Source organism: Carcharhinus amblyrhynchos, chromosome 27 (genome assembly GCF_965287045.1).
Source record: "Carcharhinus amblyrhynchos chromosome 27, sCarAmb.v2.hapA, whole genome shotgun sequence".
Lineage (NCBI taxonomy): Eukaryota > Metazoa > Chordata > Chondrichthyes > Carcharhiniformes > Carcharhinidae > Carcharhinus > Carcharhinus amblyrhynchos.
Window position 1 is genome coordinate 41,521,282 of NC_137350.1, and position 20,193 is coordinate 41,541,474.

Consider the following 20,193-nt stretch of genomic DNA (forward strand, 5'->3'; position numbering starts at 1 on the left):
TCCACTCACCTGATGAAGGAACAGTGTTCCAAAAGCTAGTGGATTTACTATCAAATAAACCTGTTGGACTTTAACCTGTGTTGTGAGACTTCTTACTGTAGGTACACCCACAGTGCTGTTAGTGAGGCGATAGAGATAGTAAAGGAATGGCGACATCTTTCTAAGTCAGGATGGAGAGTGACTTGGAGGGAATCTCCAGATGATGGTGTTCCCAGATATATCTGCTGCCCTTATCTGTCTAAATGATAGAGGTCTAGGGTTTGGAAGGTGCTGTCTTAGTAAGTTCCTGCAGTGCATCTTGTCGATAGTACAGATTGCTGCCTATGAATGTTACTTGCCCCTTGTCAGCCCAAGCCTGCATCTTACCCAGGTCTTGCTGCGTTTGGACACAGACTGCTTCAGTATCTGAGGAGTTGCGAATGGTGCTGAACATTGTACAATCATCAGCGAACATCCCCAATTCTGACCTTATGATGGAGGGAAGGTCATTGATGAAGCAGCTGAAGATGGTTGGGTCTTGGACACTAACCTGAGGGATTCCTGCAGAGATGTCCTGGAGCTGAGAGACTGACACCCGATTATCACAAACATTCCCCTTTGTGCCAGGTATGATTCTAATCAACTATTTCCCCTGATTCCCCATCAGCTTTGCTGGGACTTCTTGATGCCGCATTCAGTCAAATGCTGCTTTGATGTTAAGGGCTGTCACTCTTACCGCGCCTCTGGAATTCAGCTCTTTTGTTCATGTTTGAACCAAGGCTGTAATGAGGTCAGGAGCTGAGTGACCCTGGCAAAACCCAAACTGAGCGTCGCTGAGCAGGTGCTGCTTGATAGCGCTGTCCATGATCCCATCACTTTACTGATGATCGAGAGTAGGCTGATGGGGAGGAAATCAGTGAATTGGATTTCTCCTGTTTCTTGAGTACAGGATATACCTGGGCAATTTTCCACATTATCGGTGTTGTAAGTGTACTGAAAAAGCTTGGCCAGGGGAGCAGCAAGTTCTGGAACACAAGTCTTCAGTACTATTGCTGGAATATTCTCAGAGCCCATCCAGTATCTTCAGCCATTTCTTGATAGCACGTGGAGTGAATCAAATTGAATGAAGGTTGACATGTGAGATGCTGGGGCCCTCCAGAGGAGGCTGAGATGGATGGGCACCTCTGGCTGGAGATTGCTGCAAATGCTCCTGCCTTACCTTCCGCACTGATGTTCTGGGCTCCTCCATCATTGAGGATGGGGATATTTGTGGAACCTCCTCCTCCAGGGAGTTGTTTAATTTTCCACCATCGTTCTCAATTGGATGTAAAGCTTAGATCTGATCTGTTGGTTGAGGGATCACTTAGCTCTGTCTATTGCTTGCTGGTTACGCTGTTTGGCACACAAGTAGTTCAGTGTTGTAGCTTCACCAGGTTGACACCTCATTTTTAGGGATGCCTGGAGCTGCTCCCAGAATGAGAGAAATGCTGGAAAATCTCAGCCGGTCTGGCAGCATCTGTAAGGAGAGAAAAGAGCTGATGTTTCGAGTCCAGATGACCCTTGTTACTGTGGGTCAGACCAGGTAAGAATGATAGTTTCCTTCACTAGAGGGTATTAGAATGTTCATTTCTGAGATGAGCTTTATATTCCAGAATCTAACTGAATTTAAATTCCACCATCTGCCACAGTGGGACTTGAACTCAGAGCATTAGTCAAACTCTGGATATTCAGTCCTGTCACATGACAAGTATGCCACCATAGATGAGTCTATTTATGTACATTAATCTGTCAGAGTCACAGCCGCAATCAACAGAATTTTACAAAAGTTTTCCTGATAATTATTTCGAACATATGAACAGGAGGGTCATTCACCCCCAGACCTGTACGTGATATTCAATTAAACCATAGCTGGTATTTTACACATTGAAATGCACTTGAACATTCATTGCATAGTGAAAAGAGAGAGACACTAGATGGAATGTGACCATCCCCCCACACACTGACTCTCACTGGGATACAGTCCCACACACACTGACTCTCACTGGGATACAGTCCCACACACACTGACTCTCACTGGGCTACAGTTCCACACACACTGACTCTCACTGGGGTACAGTCCCACACACACTGACTCTCACTGGGATACAGTTCCACACACACTGACTCTCACTGGGGTACAGTTCCACACACACTGACTCTCACTGGGATACAGTCCTACGCACACTGACTCTCACTGGGGTACAGTTCCACACACACTGACTCTCACTGGGATACAGTTCCACACACACTGATTCTCACTGGGATACAGTCCCACACACACTGACTCTCACTGGGATACAGTCCCACACACACTGACTCTCACTGGGATACAGTTCCACACACACTGACTCTCACTGGGGTACAGTTCCACACACACTGACTCTCACTGGGATACAGTCCCACACACACTGACTCTCACTGGGGTACAGTTCCACACACACTGACTCTCACTGGGATACAGTCCCACGCACACTGACTCTCACTGGGATACAGTTCCACACACACTGACTCTCACTGGGATACAGTCCCACACACACTGACTCTCACTGGGCTACAGTTCCACACACACTGACTCTCACTGGGGTACAGTTCCACACACACTGACTCTGACTGCGATACAGTTCCACACACACTGACTCTCACTGGGATACAGTCCCACATACACTGACTCTCACTGGGATACAGTTCACAGAGACAAAAGTAAAATCCGGTGCATGTTTGGTTTGATGTCTGAAGGAATTGCGTGCTTTCCAATATGACCATCACCTTCCTCAGTACATTATGGTTTTAGCTGAGCAGCTCTGCATTTCATGTTTTTCTCTGCATTTACTCTCAGTTGAACCTCCTGTTCTTCATCACGTTTATGTGCTCATTGACTGTTAGCTTTGCCAGGTAGTTCCGGAAGGCTGTGCGCATCGAATGTGCAAAGGTGAAATGCTGGAGGTTCCCCAGTATTCGAGTGAGGACCCAGCCTGTAATTGTGAATCTGCAATATCTGCATGTGTCCCTTTTTTCAAGCTTTGCATTCATCTATAATTTTACCTTTTACTGTTTCTTTGATGTCAGTTTGTTTTAGTAGCTTTTGCGTCACATTGAAGGTTATGTAATTAAAACCTTGTTTGGAAACCTTCTCCTCATCACAGAATGATTGAGTGTTGTCACTGGTACTTTGCTGGGTTGAGCTTGTCTGGCTGATACCCACCTGGGACTGGTTCCAGAATCCAACACTATTCAGACAGGTCTGTCCCTACGGGGATCATTGAACAAGTTTACTCATCATCTGTGATTGGTCACCTTCAAATTCCCTTCCATACAAACAGAATTGAAAGTGTGAAGTCACCATGTGATTGAGAATGTTTTTCTCGCTGTTTGGGCATAACATTGCATGAGATGTGTTCATGATCTGTTTGACTTTTCAACAATTGATGGGACCTCTGCCTTGTCTTTCTGCACCTAAGCCACTGGGCTTACATCCACAGCCAGCTGGATGGCTTTCTCAGGGTTAGAATAGGCATTTATGCAACTTGTTGATGATTGTTGTTTATCTACTGTACAATCTGTTGGCCTGATGTAGCCCACCCCCAATTGGTCTCCCTTGTCAGGTCAGATGGGGGGATATAGCATAGAGAGGTCATCAACAAAGTGACTGCAGTACGTGATGAGTCACTGAGTCCAAACAGAGATTTCCCACACATTTCTCGAATCTGCAGTGTTTGCCTTGTATTGACTTTGTGTGGATCTGTGAATATTCCTTCACCATCAAAGACATGCCCAATAATTAGGTTTTTCTTTAATTGAACAGCCGCTTGTCTTTGTCCAGGATGAGGCTACATTCTGACAAAGGGTCATCCAGATTCAGGATGTTGACTCCAATCCTTCTCCACAGATACTGTCAAACCTGTTGAGATTTTCCAGCATTTTCTGCTTTTGTTTCAGATTCCAGTATCAGCAGTATTTTGTTTTTATAATATTGAGATAGGATTCAGCATCTTTGATGCATTGCTGGAGGCGCACAGGGGTCTAACTCACATGCATCACCTTTCTGTTTACTGATACCAGTGAAGTGGTCTGAAAACAAGTGGAGGAAGTTGTTGGAAATCAGAGCAATTGCATATGTGACAGCAATCATGTACAATTCTGTTGCTGTGTGAAAACTGATAAACTTGTGACATTCTCCAGATATGACAAAATATAACATTCATTCTGGGATCCTTGAATGAGATTGTCATCTCAGAATTCTGAGAATTCTTTGTGGTTTGTCACTGTTATAAGGGGAAAGTTTTTGTATTCCCTGGTTTGTGGAGAATGTGACAGTCCTTCAGTTTTTGTATATTTTGTCTCCCATTGACATTGACAGATGCTCTATTGGGACTATTTATGTCTGAGAAACCAGTGGTCACTGTCACACACAGCTGGCAGCTCTGAAGGAGAATACAAAATATACCCAGGTCGCCTGTCTCTGGTTTAGGTACAGTCTCTTGCCCCTTTACTGTGGTACATATACATGGCATCATCCTGACAGCGTTGGACTTGGCAGCTGCTTTTGCTGATGAGCAACTAACACAATAAAAGTGACTGAGTTTTCCACAAGTTTTGTGCTGTTTTCCATAGCAGGACACTCTGTGCATGAACACTGCAACAGTGGATACATTATTTGGACAAGGCACGATGATTGTTGTAGCTATTTTGCTTGTGGTTCTTGATACATGAGAAGTGTTCACAGACGTTGAACTGGAACGTGCTCTGTGGCAGCATTGAGTTCAGTAGCTCTGGGCTCAGACAGCGAAAACAACCTCACTAGTTTCACCACCCTGACAGATTTCTGTTTGAGTACTTTTTGGAATGGTTGCTTGGAGAAACAACTTTCAGTGATTTTGTGTTTTGATTTCCCATTCAACCATATCCACATCACATTTTAAGTTAAGTTTATTTATTAGTGTGACAAGTAGCTTACATTAACACTGCAATGAAGTTACTGTGAAAATCCCCGAGTCACCACACTCCAGTACCTGTTCGGGTACACTGAGGGAGAATTTAGCGTGACCAATGCACCTAACCAGCATGTCTTTTGGACTCTGAGAGGAAACCTGAGCACCTGGAGGAAACCCACACAGACACGGGGAGAACGTGCAGACTGCGCACAGTGACCCAAGGCTGGAATTGAAGCCAGGTCCTTGATGTTGTGAGGCAGCCGTGCTAACCCACTGTGCCATCATGGTTGCCAGTTGTCTCAGCTGTATGCAATACAGAGAATGATCTGTATTCTCCTGATCTTACTCAATGTTGGAGCAAGCTGGAGGTGTCACATGATCTACTCCTGCCCCACATTCATGTCTCAGACGTTCTTATGGCTTCTTACCTGGAGAATTTGAAGATGTTTATTTTGAGTATTGTGTTTTTGATGAGGATGTCACTGTCTTTGTGGCTGTATCCATAGAGTCAAAGGATGGGATTTTCAGCCTCGCTCACCCCAAGACAGGAAAATCTCGCCAGAGATTTGTATTGTCCGCACCCCCACGGCACGATTCCTATAGCAGGTGGGGTGGGAAAATACCGTCCACAGACTTTTCAGCAAGAGGGCCTTTGGCCCATCATGTCTGTGTTGGCCGTCAAACACCTATTTATTCTAATCCAATTTTCCAGCACTTGGTCCATAAATTTGTCTGCTGTGGCTTTTTAAGTTCTCATCTAAATGCTTCTTAAATTGTTGTGAGGGCTCCTGCCTCTACCAGTCTCTCAGGCAACGAGTTCCAGCCTCTATCGGTCTCTCAGGCAGTGAATTCCAGCCTCTATCAGTCTCTCAGGCAGTGAGTTCCAGCCTCTATCAGCCTCTCAGGCAGTGAGTTCCAGCCTCTACCGGTCTCTCAGGCAGTGAGTTCCAGCCTCTATCAGTCTCTCAGGCAGTGAGTTCCAGCCTCTATCAGCCTCTCAGGCAGTGAGTTCCAGCCTCTACCGGTCTCTCAGGCAGTGAGTTCCAGCCTCTATCAGTCTCTCAGGCAGTGAGTTCCAGCCTCTATCAGTCTCTTAGGCAGTGAGTTCCAGCCTCTACCGGTCTCTCAGGCAGTGAGTTCCAGCCTCTACCGGTCTCTCAGGCAGTGAGTTCCAGCCTCTACCAGTCTCTCAGGCAGTGAGTTCCAGCCTCTATCAGTCTCTCAGGCAGTGAGTTCCAGCCTCTATCAGTCTCTCAGGCAGTGAGTTCCAGCCTCTATCAGTCTCTCAGGCAACGAGTTCCAGCCTCTATCAGTCTCTCAGGCAGTGAGTTCCAGCCTCTATCAGTCTCTCAGGCAGTGAGTTCCAGCCTCCATCAGTCTCTCAGGCAGTGAGTTCCAGCCTCTATCAGCCTCTCAGGCAGTGAGTTCCAGCCTCTATCAGTCTCTCAGGCAACGAGTTCCAGCCTCTATCAGTCTCTCAGGCAGTGAGTTCCAGCCTCTATCAGTCTCTCAGGCAGTGAGTTCCAGCCTCTATCAGTCTCTCAGGCAACAAGTTCCAGCCTCTATCAGTCTCTCAGGCAGTGAGTTCCAGCCTCTACCGGTCTCTCAGGCAGTGAGTTCCAGCCTCTATCAGTCTCTCAGGCAGTGAGTTCCAGCCTCTATCAGTCTCTCAGGCAACAAGTTCCAGCCTCTATCAGTCTCTCAGGCAACAAGTTCCAGCCTCTATCAGTCTCTCAGGCAGTGAGTTCCAGGTCCCCACTACCCTTCAGATGAAAATGTTTTTCCTCAAATTCTCTCTAAATCTCCTGTTCCTTACCTTAAATCTATGTCCCCTGGTTATTGACCTCTCTGCTAAGTGGAAAGATTTATTCTTATCTACCCTATCTATGTCCCTCATAATTTTGTACACCTCAATCAAGACTCGCTTCAGCCTTCTCTGCTCTAAGGAAAACAACCCAGCCTAACCTGCCTCTCGTCATAGCTGAAACGCTCCAGGCAGCATTCTGATGAATCTCCTCTGCACCCTCTCTAGTGCAATCACATCCTTCCTCAGTGTGATGACCAGAACTGCACACAGTGCTCTAGCTGTGGTCTAACAAGTATTTGGTACGGCTGTATCATAACCTTTCTACTTAAACATTCTATGCTTCCGCTAATAAAGGCAAGTATCCCTTCTTAACCACCTTATCTACCTGTCCTGCTCAGTTCAGGGATCTATGGACATGCATCAGCATAAGTGCTTCAAAAATGGTCTCGAAAATTGGAATAATAATGATAATAATGTCTTCTTTCCTATTGTCTTCTTTGTTGGCAAAACCTGCCATAGTCCCTTTTGCCAAAGTGAGGATATAGGGGACAGCTCCCTATCGAAGTCAAAAGGTGATTGTTTGGGCATGGACAATGCAATTTGCATAGCAATAGTGATTAAACTTTTCTGTAAAGGTTTTCCTGCGAGTTTGTTCTGTGCTTGTGCCTTTGCAATGACACTGAATGTTTCTCCAAGTCTAAAAGTCACTAAGGGCCAAAAAGCCTCTTTATATACCGTAAAATTATATAACTATGAAATTATACGTGCTGTTTTCTCTGCAGAGAAGGCAAAACCCTCCAGAAAGATTCATACATTCTTATTGCATTATCCTTATCATCAGTGTAATGTTCTTGGGACTAGAAACAGACAGAGACAGCCCAGAATTAAAAGTTAATTTGCATCATTCTTTAAGTTTATTTATTGGTGTCACAAGTAGACTTATATTAACACTGCAATGAAGTTACTGTGAAAATCCCCTAGTCACCACACTCTGGCACCTGTTTGGGTACACTGAGGAAAATTTAGCGCACCCAATGCACCTAACCAGCTTGTCTTTTGGACTGTGGGACGAAACTGGAGCACCCGGAGAAAACCCACACAGACACGGGGAGAACATGCAGATTTTGCACAAACAGTGACCCAAGCTGGAATTGAACTCAGGTTCCTGGAACTGTGAGGCAACAGGGCTTCCTTTATTAAGACAGCTTCTTCAGATTCCTTCCCCTGCTGGTACAATCCTTTATGGTAACTGCAGGTGAACACTATATACAAGTTGCAATTTTGAAACATTGATGCAAGCCAATAGAAGAATCGGGGGCTGCTGCATGTTGGACGATACCACCATCCTCAATCCTCAGGTGTGTTGGAAGTCACCGACCATATCACAGTCAACATGTGATACTCTTCCAGAGCTCAGAAGATGCAGCAGTTCAGATTCCCCGATAGCTCCACTCTCCTGACCATGAGAGGTGGCAAATTGTTAGAGATTTGTATCACTGTGTTTTGCGTGATTGCACGATGCGATAATTGAAATCCTGGAAGTAGGTGGAAACAGTTAGAGCTGGGATGGAATTGCCAGCATGAGTATGTGTGTCAGGGTGAGGTAAAGTATCTGGATATTAGACATGAGTGTCAGGGGTTGTTGATTGGTGGGTGTGAGTGAGAGGTAGCGTGGGAAATTAAGTTGTGAGAGATTGGTTATGTGGTGGGTACGAGATGTCACATGAACAGGATGTCGACATCAGTATGAGGTCACTAAACCACTAGTAGCGGTGCGGTCAACTCCTCAACTTGGACACCTGCTCCCATTCCATTCTGAGGATGGCCCTGAGGGTCCTCAGACCCCTGAGGAACCAGGTGTTCTCTCCCATTTCCTGCCAATGCCAGTAATGTTTCCGGCGTCATCCATCACTCTGGAACTGTCTCACTGCTCTTGTTTCCAATTTTCTAAAACTTTACATTGCAGCAACTTTCTTCTGTAAGACTTTCCTTCAATAGGGACAGCCTGTCTTTAAGAAGGAAAGGCTGGCTACACTATGGGGATTTTAACATTGCCGCCTGGTGCCCCTGCAGAGGGCAGAGAACACAGACATTGGAACATCTCTGGATAAAGTTCCAATTATTGAGAAGAAATTGTCACACCAAATCACCTCGATCTGAAAGGACACAAACAAGTCACCAATCACAATTCCTTCCACCCAAAAAAAGCAGGGATATCCAATTCCTAGCCTGGGAAGTTCATGGCTTGTGAACCATGACAGTTTCATCTCTGAAGATGAATCTCTTTGGGACCTGGCAGGTTTTAAACCAGTATGTTGATGGATCAGATGTCACAGCTCCCACATGTATCCATGGGGTGTCTGTCTGGGTGAGACAGGCACCAACCAACAGAATCTCAGATCTGCTGTTTCTCTAGTAGAAGAAACTGATTATTCTAAACAAAGCCTGCCAAGTTTGCAAATATCATAAAATCTTTGGCAGGAATCAAATGTTTCATCTTTTGGTACCATTAGTATCAACAATTTGTTTTGATTGACAGTATGAAAGACAATCATATTTAGCCACACACAATATGTTTCTGCTCCTTAAGTTAACAGAGGGTGAGTCAGCAAGTGACCACAGTCTCTCTGCAGTGACCTTGGCATTGGAAACAGAATACCAGCAACCGGTACAGTGTGAGATCACCCTGGGCAGTGGCTGCTAGCATATATACACTGACCATCGACACTGTCAGTACATCAACACCAAGCTCAGCTTCTGCCTCAGATACTCTTGGCCTGGAATCAACAGGAATTATACAAAGAAGCAGCATTGCATCAATCCCGCTGGATAAAGCAGATATCGGCATTGTGACAAGCACATCTGATGGATGAGCTCAAAGGGGAATCGTGTCATTCAGACTTCATGTCTCATTCAACAGCTTTGGACCCAGTTCTCAAACTGCAACAACTCACAACATGACTAGACCCACAAGCCCAACAATAAAACTCATATACCCCACACTCACCATTGTAACACTGATATATCCCACACCCCTCACTGTAACACTCTGATATACCACACACCCCTCACTGTAACACTCTGATATATCCCACACCCCTCACTGTAACACTCTGATATATCCCATACCCCTCACTGTAACACTCTAATATACCCCCCACCCCTCATTGTAACACTCTGATATACCCCACACCCCTCACTGTAACACTCTGATATACCCCACACCCCTCACTGTAACACTCTGATATACCACACACCCCTCACTGTAACACTCTGATATACCCCACACCCCTCACTGTAACACTCTGATATATCCCACACCCCTCATTGTAACACTCTGATATACCACACACCCCTCACTGTAACACTCTGATATACCACACACCCCTCACTGTAACACTCTGATATATCCCACACCCCTCACTGTAACACTCTGATATATCCCATACCCCTCACTGTAACACTCTAATATACCCCCCACCCCTCATTGTAACACTCTGATATACCCCACACCCCTCACTGTAACACTCTGATATACCCCACACCCCTCACTGTAACACTCTGATATACCCCACACTCCTCACTGTAACACTCTGATATACCCCACACCCCTCACTGTAACACTCTGATATACCCCACACCCCTCACTGTAACACTCTGATATACCCCACATCCTCACTGTAACACTCTGATATATCCCACACCCCTCACTGTAACACTCTGATATACCCCACACCCCTCACTGTAACACTCTGATATATCCCACACCCCTCACTTTAACACTCTGATATACACCACACCCCTCACTGTAACACTCTGATATACCCCACACCCCTCACTGTAACACTCTGATATATCCCACACCCCACACTGTAACACTCTGATATACCCCACACCCCTCACTGTAACACTCTGATACATCCCATACCGCTCACTGTAACACTCTGATATACCCCCCACCCCTCACTGAAACACTCTGATATATCCCACACCCCTCACTGTAACACTCTGATATACCCCACACCCCTCACTGTAACACTCTGATATATCCCACACCCCTCACTGTAACACTCTGATATACACCACACCCCTCACTGTAACACTCTGATATACCCCACACCCCTCACTGTAACACTCTGATATATCCCACACCCCACACTGTAACACTCTGATATACCCCACACCCCTCACTGTAACACTCTGATATACCCCACACCCCACACTGTAACACTCTGATATACCCCACACCCCTCACTGTAACACTCTGATACATCCCATACCGCTCACTGTAACACTCTGATATATCCCCCACCCCTCACTGAAACACTCTGATATATCCCACACCCCTCACTGTAACACTCTGATATACCCCACACCCCTCACTGTAACACTCTGATATATCCCACACCCCTCACTGTAACACTCTGATATACACCACACCCCTCACTGTAACACTCTGATATACCCCACACCCCTCACTGTAACACTCTGATATATCCCACACCCCACACTGTAACACTCTGATATACCCCACACCCCTCACTGTAACACTCTGATATACCCCACACCCCACACTGTAACACTCTGATATACCCCACACCCCTCACTGTAACACTCTGATACATCCCATACCGCTCACTGTAACACTCTGATATACCCCCCACCCCTCACTGAAACACTCTGATATATCCCACACCCCTCACTGTAACACTCTGATATACCCCACACCCCTCACTGTAACACTCTGATATATCCCACACCCCTCACTGTAACACTCTGATATACCCCACACCCCTCACTGTAACACTCCGATATACCCCACACCCCTCACTGTAACACTCTGATATATCCCACACCCCTCACTGTAACACTCTGATATACCCCACACCCCTCACTGTAACACTCTGATATACTCCACACCCCTCTATGTAACACTCTGATATACCCCACACCCCTCACTGTAACACTCTGATATACCCCACACCCCTCACTGTAACACTTTGATATATCCCATACCCCTCACTGTAACGCTCTGATATACCCCACCCCCCTCACTGTAACGCTCTGATATACCCCACACCCCTCACTGTAATGTTCTGATATACCCCACACCCCTCACTGTAACACTCTGATATACCCCACACCTCTCACTGTAACACTCTGATATACCCCACACCCCTCACTGTAACACTCTGATATATCCCACACCCCTAACTGTAACACTCTGATATACCCCACACCCCTCACTGTAACACTCTGATATACCCCACACCCCTCACTGTAACACTCTGATATACCCCACACCCCTCACTGTAACACTCTGTTATACCCCACACCCCTCACTGTAAACTCTGATATACCCCACACCCCTCACTGTAACACTCTGATATACCCCACACCCCTCACTGTAATACTCTGATATACCCCACACCCCTCACTGTAACACTCTGATATACCCCACACCCCTCACTGTAATACTCTGGTATACCCCACACCCCTCACTGTAACACTCTGATATACCCCACACCCCTCACTGTAACACTCTGATATACCCCACACCCCTCACTGTAACACTCTGATATACCCCACACCCCTCACTGTAACACTCTGATATATCCCACACCCCACACTGTAACACTCTGATATACCCCACACCCCTCACTGTAACACTCTGATATACCCCACACCCCTCACTGTAACACTCTGATATATCCCACACCCCTCACTATAACACTCTGATATATCCCACACCCCTCACTGTAACACTCTGATATACCCCACACCCCTCACTGTAAGACTCTGATATACCCCACACCTCTCACTGTGAAACTCTTGTGGTGGGGATCTGTATCTTTCTGTTGTAAACAGAAGCTTTGAGAAACAGAAAAGAATTCATTCGAAACCTGCACTCAGCTGCAATTCTGCCTGAGACTGGCGCCCATGTTAATAGTACAGCCGCCTGCGATGCTTCAGCCTTTGTTTTTAAATATTGCTGCCATCTGTTTGTAGGTGCCCCCAGCATTCTCCAGTGATCTGTCCATCTTTATATTACTCAGCACAGTCGCACATACCTTTACAATCAGTATCTGATACTATTATTGCCTGACTAACACACTCAGGCTGCGTACTATGTTCTGTGACAGATGGTGAGCGGTAGTTTGGAGACGTGTGTGTCGTTCCTGATTGGTTTGAGGATGGAGAAAGCCAGACACATGTTGGCCCATAACCAACTCAGGACGACGCAGGTTGTGCAGTGCGCCCCTGACAATGCATTATCCTGTACTCCAGTGCCAGCCCTCACCCACAGATCGGCTTCTCTCTTTGACTTTCACAAAGAGGGAAATCAAAGTTCTTTTCTAGGTTGATGTCAGAGTCACTGTGCTCTGAGTCTGGGAGCTGGGTGCTAGTCTCAATTCCTCACTCTGAGACTCCATCTTACATTAGTGGATTCTCTGTGTTTCATTTCCCTCTCTCTCTCTAATGGCGTTGGAGATAATATTTGGATATTAATAGAACATTGCCGAATGAAACAAAAGGAGAATGTTGGGATAAATGGGTCATTTTCAGCTGGAGGAGTGCCAGAGGAATCAGAGCTGGGCTTCGAGTATTTATAATCAATATTAATGATCTGGATGCAGGGGCTGGCTCTATACTGCAGAAAAATCTGCTGATGACACAAAGATAGGTAAGAAAGCGAGTTGTGAGGAGCGAATGAAAGATGTACTGAGAGATATTAACTGATTCACTGAGTGGGCAAGGGATTGGCAGATGGAGCACAGTGTGAAAAAATAGAATGTTATTCACTTTGGTGGGAAAAATCGAAATGCAGAATATGATTGAAATGGAGAGAGTTTGCAGGATGCTGGAGTACAGAGGGATCTGGGTGTCCTGGTATGGTAGCACAGTGGTTAGCACTGCTGCTTCACAGCTCCAGGGTCCTGGGTTCGATTCCTGGCTCGGGGTCACTGCCTGTGTGGAGTTTGTACATTCTCCTCGTGTCTGTGTGGGTTTCCTCCGGATGCTCTGGTTTCCTCCCACAGTCCAAAGATGTGCGGGTTAGGTTGATTGGCCGTGCTAAAATTGCCCCTTAGATGTGTAGGTTAGAGGGATTAGTGGGTAAATATGTAGGGATATGGGGGTAGGGCCTGGGTGGGATTGTGGTCAGTGCAGACTTGATGGGCCAAATGGCCTCTTTCTGCACTGTAGGGTTTCTATGATTCTATAATTTTGGTACATCAATCACAAAAGATTAGTGTTCAGATACAAGTAATTAGGAAGACAAATGGAATGTTGGCCTTTATTGCGAAGGGGTTGGAGTACAAAAGCACAGAAGTATTTCTAAAGCTTTACAGGGCATTGGTGAGACAACAGCTAGAATACGGTGCACAATTTTGCTCCCCTCACTTAAGGAGGGATTTACTTGCATTGGGAACAGTTCAGAGAAGGTTCACTTGGCTGATCCCTGGGATGAAGGATTTGTTTTATGAAGAAAATGTTGAGTAGGTTGTGCCCAAGGAATAAGAAAGAATCCTATTAAAGTGACAAGTTTCTGAGGGAGCTCGACAGGGTGGGTGCTGAGATGGTGACCCTCGTTTATGGGGCATTGAGAACCAGGAAGCATCACTTCTGAATTCTTTTTTTGGGTGCACACACTGATACTGGGGGTGTCAGGGCTGTTGGCGATTGGGGTTGAGGTGGGGGTGGGGGGCAGGGGTGAGGGTGGTGGGGTTGTGGGGCAGGGGTGGGGGTGGGGTGGAGATTGGGTATGGGTGGTGGGGTGGGGTGGGGATGGGGAGAGTGGAGGTGGTGGGGGGTGCGTGTGTTGGAGGGGTTGTGGGATGGGGGCAGGGGATGGGGGAGCGGAGGGGGTGTGATACGGAGGTGAGGGTAGGGGTGGAGTGTGGGGTGTGGGGGGTGGTGGATGTGGGAGTGTGGGATGGGGTGGAGGTAGGGTATGGGGGTATGGATGGTGGGGTTGGGGGGAAGGGATGAGGGTATGGGTGGGTTGTGGGTGGTTGGGGTGTGGCACAGGATAAGGGTGGGGTGGGGTGTGGGGGTATGGGTGGTGGAGGTGGTGGGGGTGGGGTGGGGTGTGGGGGTATGGGTGGTGGAGGTGGTGGGGGTGGGGTGAGGGTGTGGGATGGGGTGGTGGGGGTGAAGCATGAAGGTGGGGTTGAGGGGGTGGGGGGTAGGATGAGGGTAGGGGTGGTGTGAGGGGTGAGGGTGTGGGAGGGCAGGCAGGGGAGTGGGGTTGGAGCTCCAGTCCAATCAGCCATCATTGTGTTAATGGTGAAAGGATCGGGAGAGATTCGATCACCTTCTGTAAGTCCTGCCTGGACTGAGATTCAGTTTTGGACATCACACACCTGGCAGCTCGTACTGTTATAGTTAGTACTTGAGGCAACTTCTGCAGCTGTAGCACCTCTGTCCTGCCTCTGGGTCTGTCGGATGTTATGAGTTTAGCACATAGAAAAACGACAGCACAAACAGGCCCTTCGGCCCACAAGTTGCACCAAACATTTCTACCTCCTAGGCTTACCTATAACCCTCAATCCCATTAAGTCCCATGTATTCATTCAGAATTCTCTTAAAAGACCCTATCGAATCCGTCTCCACCACCACCGACGGCAGCCGATTCCACTCACCCACCACCCTCTGGGTGAAAAACTTACCCCTGACATCTCCAGTTTAGTGTAAATAGTCTCTCAATCTGCTGAATCTAACCTCAGCCTGTGTCTCCATATAGACCAGTCAGCTGCACTGTCATCCTCGCACAGATTGTCAGCAATGCAAAAGTTTATGAAACTCTTTTTAAGATTGTCTATGTAGAATTTTTACAAACCACCTTGATGTTGTTTGCCCTGAGATACTCCCCCTTAAAGGATCTGCTTACAGATCCTGTAGTCATACATATGGAGGAGATGCCTGCCCATCTGAGTTGAATTTACAAGAATGTCGTTTCCATGTGTCTGAGTCCAGCAAGTTGGAGAAACTTGTTAGTTGTGATTTTCTGCTGCTGTTGAATTCTCATGATGCTCCTCAAGTCTTTGGTGAAGTCCAGACCTTTCCTGAGGCATCTCCAGTACCAGCCAGCAGGGTTTAAAGGCAATGAACTGGTTGAGTTTCATTTCAGTCTTCAGCTTCACACCATGCTATTTCCAGATAGGATCATGGTGTTGATGGGTAGAATTTACTTCCTGCGTGCACTGATATCTTCGTCAATGCCATCAATAATGGCATCCCTAGACAACACATGTGTGTGGTATACAAATTTATCTTCAGCCTTGAGACTGGGGTCATCAACAGTTATGTTTGGTGTTTCAGAGAGTGTGCCTGTCTTCGTACCTTTTATTCCATGATTCTAATCTTGCTAACTAACCTGTTGTGTAATATTTTAACAGATGGTTTCTGGAAGTTAATGTACCACATCAACCACATTACCCCCATCAACCCTCTCTGCTTCCTCAACAAAAAGCTCAAGCAAGTTAATTAAACACGACTTACCCTTAACAAATCGGTGATGATTCTCCTTAGTGCATGACCATTACTCCAAATGATGGTTAATTTTGTCTCAAATTATTATTTCTAACAACTTCACCACAATAAAGTGAAACAGGCGGTACCTGTTTCTTGGGTTTAGCATCAACCCTTTTTCAAAAAGATGTACAACATTTGCAAATCTCCAGTCCTCTAGCACAACACCTCTGACTAAAAAGAACTGGAGATCATGACCAAAGGCTCCAGAAATAGTGTGTGTGTGTTAGCGTGTTTGGGTATGTGTTAGTGTTTGGGTGTGTGCTGGTGTATTTGGGTGTGTGTCAGTGTGTTTGGGTGTGTGTTTGGGTGTGTGTCGGTGTGTTTGGGTGTGTGTTGATGTGTTTGGGTGTGTGTGTTGGTGTGTTTGGGTGTGTGTGGGTGTCTGTCGGTGTGTGTTGGTGTGTTTGGGTGTGTGTCGGTGTATGTCGGTGTGTTTGGGTGTGTGTCGGTGTGTTTGGGTGTGTGTCGGTGTGTGTTGGTGTGTTTGGGTGTGTGTCGGTGTGTTTGGGTGTGTGTCGGTGTGTGTTGGTGTGTTGAGATGCCTGTGTTCTGTTTCTGATGCCGGTCTCGGCTGTTTTTCTGTAACTGGGACTAACATTTCCAAGTCTCTTGTTTCCCCCGCCACTGTGAAATGATTTATTACTTGAAAATACCACAGAACTAATTAGTATAGTAATTAATTAATACAAATTTGCATATTTGCATGTGCAATTAGTGCAGCCGAGTGATTACTCTGAAATGAGAAGTTTGACTTGTCAGAGATGTTAGGGTGAACTGGACCGGAAACATCCCACCAAATGAGACACACTGCGGCACTGGGATAGAGGCTGCATGGAGATTGCACTCACCGCAGCAAGAGCTCAGATTGGGGGAGAATTCTAATCATCAATTTAGGGAATTGTTGAGAAAGAGAGAAAATAACCTGAGACTAAAGCCGGAGAGAGAAAGTGAAAGCGTGAGGGAAAGAAATGAAATAAATTACACCAAAAGAAGCAAAGACAAAGCAGATGAGAAAGAAAGCATCGGTAAGAGACAAAGGAATTGTAAACGAGAAAATAGAGAAAAACAGGAGAAAGGAAAAGGGTGTGGGCACAGAGAGAGAGAACCCCAGAATGAAAACAACAGGAATTAACCAGGAAAAACACAGAGAAAAATTGAGATTAAACAGCAGGGTTTTGCAGGGAAGAAAATGGGAAAGAGTGAAGGGAAACAGCTGTAATAAACAGAAACAGGAAAGAGAATAGAGTGAGGGACATTTGGTGAGAGAGAGCTGGAAAATTGGACGAAGAAAATGGCTCAAAATCTAGGAATCTGTTTCAATTGAACAATAAATTAATTTTAAAAACGCAATTGGGACAATGTGAGTGAAGTGAAAATGGCAAAATCTGAGAGTGCTCAGGGTCCCAGGAATATATTCTCTAAAGTTTAGAAGAATGAGAAGTGACCTCATTTAAATATTTCTTTCCAGGCTGGACAGGGTTGATGCAGGAAGGATGGTTCCCCTGACTGGAAGGTCGAGACCCAGGTGACACATCTCTGAATAAGGGGGAAAGCCAAAGAGAGCCAGGAGGAGGAGGAATTTCTGCATTCAGAGGGTGGTGAACATTTGGACCTCTCTGCCCAGAGAGGCCTGTGAGACTCAGTCACTCAATATACTCAAATCATACACCAGTAACAGTGGCGAGGTTTGGTGACAAAGTGGCATAGTGATTAGCACTGCTGCCTCACAGTTCCAGGGACCCGGGTTTAATTCCAGCCTTGGGTGACTGTGAAGTCCATGTGCTGAGTCTGCATGTTCTCCTGTGTGTCTTTCCCCCGGGTGCTCCGATTTCCTCCCAGAGTACAAAGATGTGCAGGCTAGGTTGATTAGCCGTGCTAAATTGCCCCTCAGTGTAAAATAATGCTGAGGTTAAGGGGATTAGTGGGGTAAATGCACAGGTTTACGTGGATAAGGCAGGGATATCAGCCTGGGGAAGATGCCCTTTTGGAGAGTTGGTGCAGACTTGATGGGCTGATTGGCCTCATTCTGTACTGTATGACACCAAAGATTCTATCATTGAATCTTCTGATGATTGACATTGGGAAGATAGTGTTGATCTCGAGAATTAGCCATTGTCAATACTGGAGCAGGCTCAAAGGGCCGAATGGCCTACTCCTGATCCTGTCTTCCTAATCCAGTTCCCTGCGGAATTCCAGGATTTCCTGCCAGTCTTGTCTCTGATTCCACTCCGGATTTTGTGTTTCTGACTCCAGTCCGGGCTTTGAATCTTACCAGCTGCACAAGGAGCGCATCTGTTGGCGCAATTCTGGCGCAGCGTCGGAATCGCGTCCCGGTGTTTGCGGAATTTCTGCCGCTGTAAGAAGTTGCGGAAAATGTTTGCGAGAGAGGCGGAAGCTCTGGTTAATGTCTGACAATCTGCCAGCGGGCAGCCTCCACACAAATAACTTGATGCTTTATTATCCTGAATGTCATCCCTCCAGTTTATGGGCAGTCCTTTTAAAACTGACCTGAGACTTTGCAGAGCCACATTCTGGTTCGAGAAAGAAGCCGAATTAGAATTTAAAGAGAATTTAAGGCCAGTTTGTTTCACTGCTTCCTCCAACACAGGTTGCAGCAGAGATTGGCAAAACCCTCTGGTTTACTCTGCAGTGCAGAGAGTGAGATTCACTCAGCTTCCCGGGATATCACTTCTTATTATCGATCTGCAGATGCCGATGGCACCCTCTCCTTCCACCCCCTCCCCGGGAAGATTGTTAAGGAACTGCCGCCGGCCCCCGCCGCCCCCCCGCCTTATTTGTACAGAGAGTTTTCCAATTGTGAGCTGAGATTCCGATCCCCTGGGAAAGTTCAAACTAACTCGAAACAACTCAACCCCAATCTGTCCAAGGGTTAAATCCAAATACTCCAAAACACAACCCCAGCACCGAACCCCAAAACATAACCCCAGCACCGAACCCCAAAACACAACCCCAGCACCGAACCCCAAAACACAACCCCAGCACTCAACTCCAAAACACAACCCCAGCACCGAACCCCAAAACACAACCCCAGCACTCAACTCCAAAACACAACCCCAGCACCGAACCCCAAAACACAACCCCAGCACTCAACTCCAAAACACAACCCCAGCACCGAACCCCAAAACACAACCCCAGCACTCAACTCCAAAACACAACCCCAGCACCGAACCCCAAAACACAACCCCAGCACCGAACCCCAAAACACAACCCCAGCACCGAACCCCAAAACACAACCCCAGCACTGAACCCCAAAACACAACCCCAGCACCGAACCCCAAAACACAACCCCAGCACCGAACCTCAAAACACAACCCCAGCACCGAACCCCAAAACACAACCCCAGCACCGAACCCCAAAACACAACCCCAGCACCGAACCCCAAAACACAACCCCAGCACCGAACCTCAAAACACAACCCCAGCACCGAACCCCAAAATACAACCCCAGCACCGAACCCCAAAACACAACCCCAGCACCGAACCCCAAAACACAATCCCAGCACTGAACCCCAAAACACAACCCCAGCACTGAACCCCAAAACACAACCCCAGCACCGAACCCCAAAACACAACCCCAGCACCGAACCCCAAAACACAACCCCAGCACCGAACCTCAAAACACAACCCCAGCACCGAACCTCAAAACACAACCCCAGCACCGAACCTCAAAACACAACCCCAGCACCGAACCTCAAAACACAACCCCAGCACCGAACCTCAAAACACAACCCCAGCACCGAACCTCAAAACACAACCCCAGCACCGAACCCCAAAACACAATCCCAGCACTGAACCCCAAAACACAACCCCAGCACCAAACCCCAAAACACAACCCCAGCACTGAACCCCAAAACACAACCCCAGCACCGAACCTCAAAAC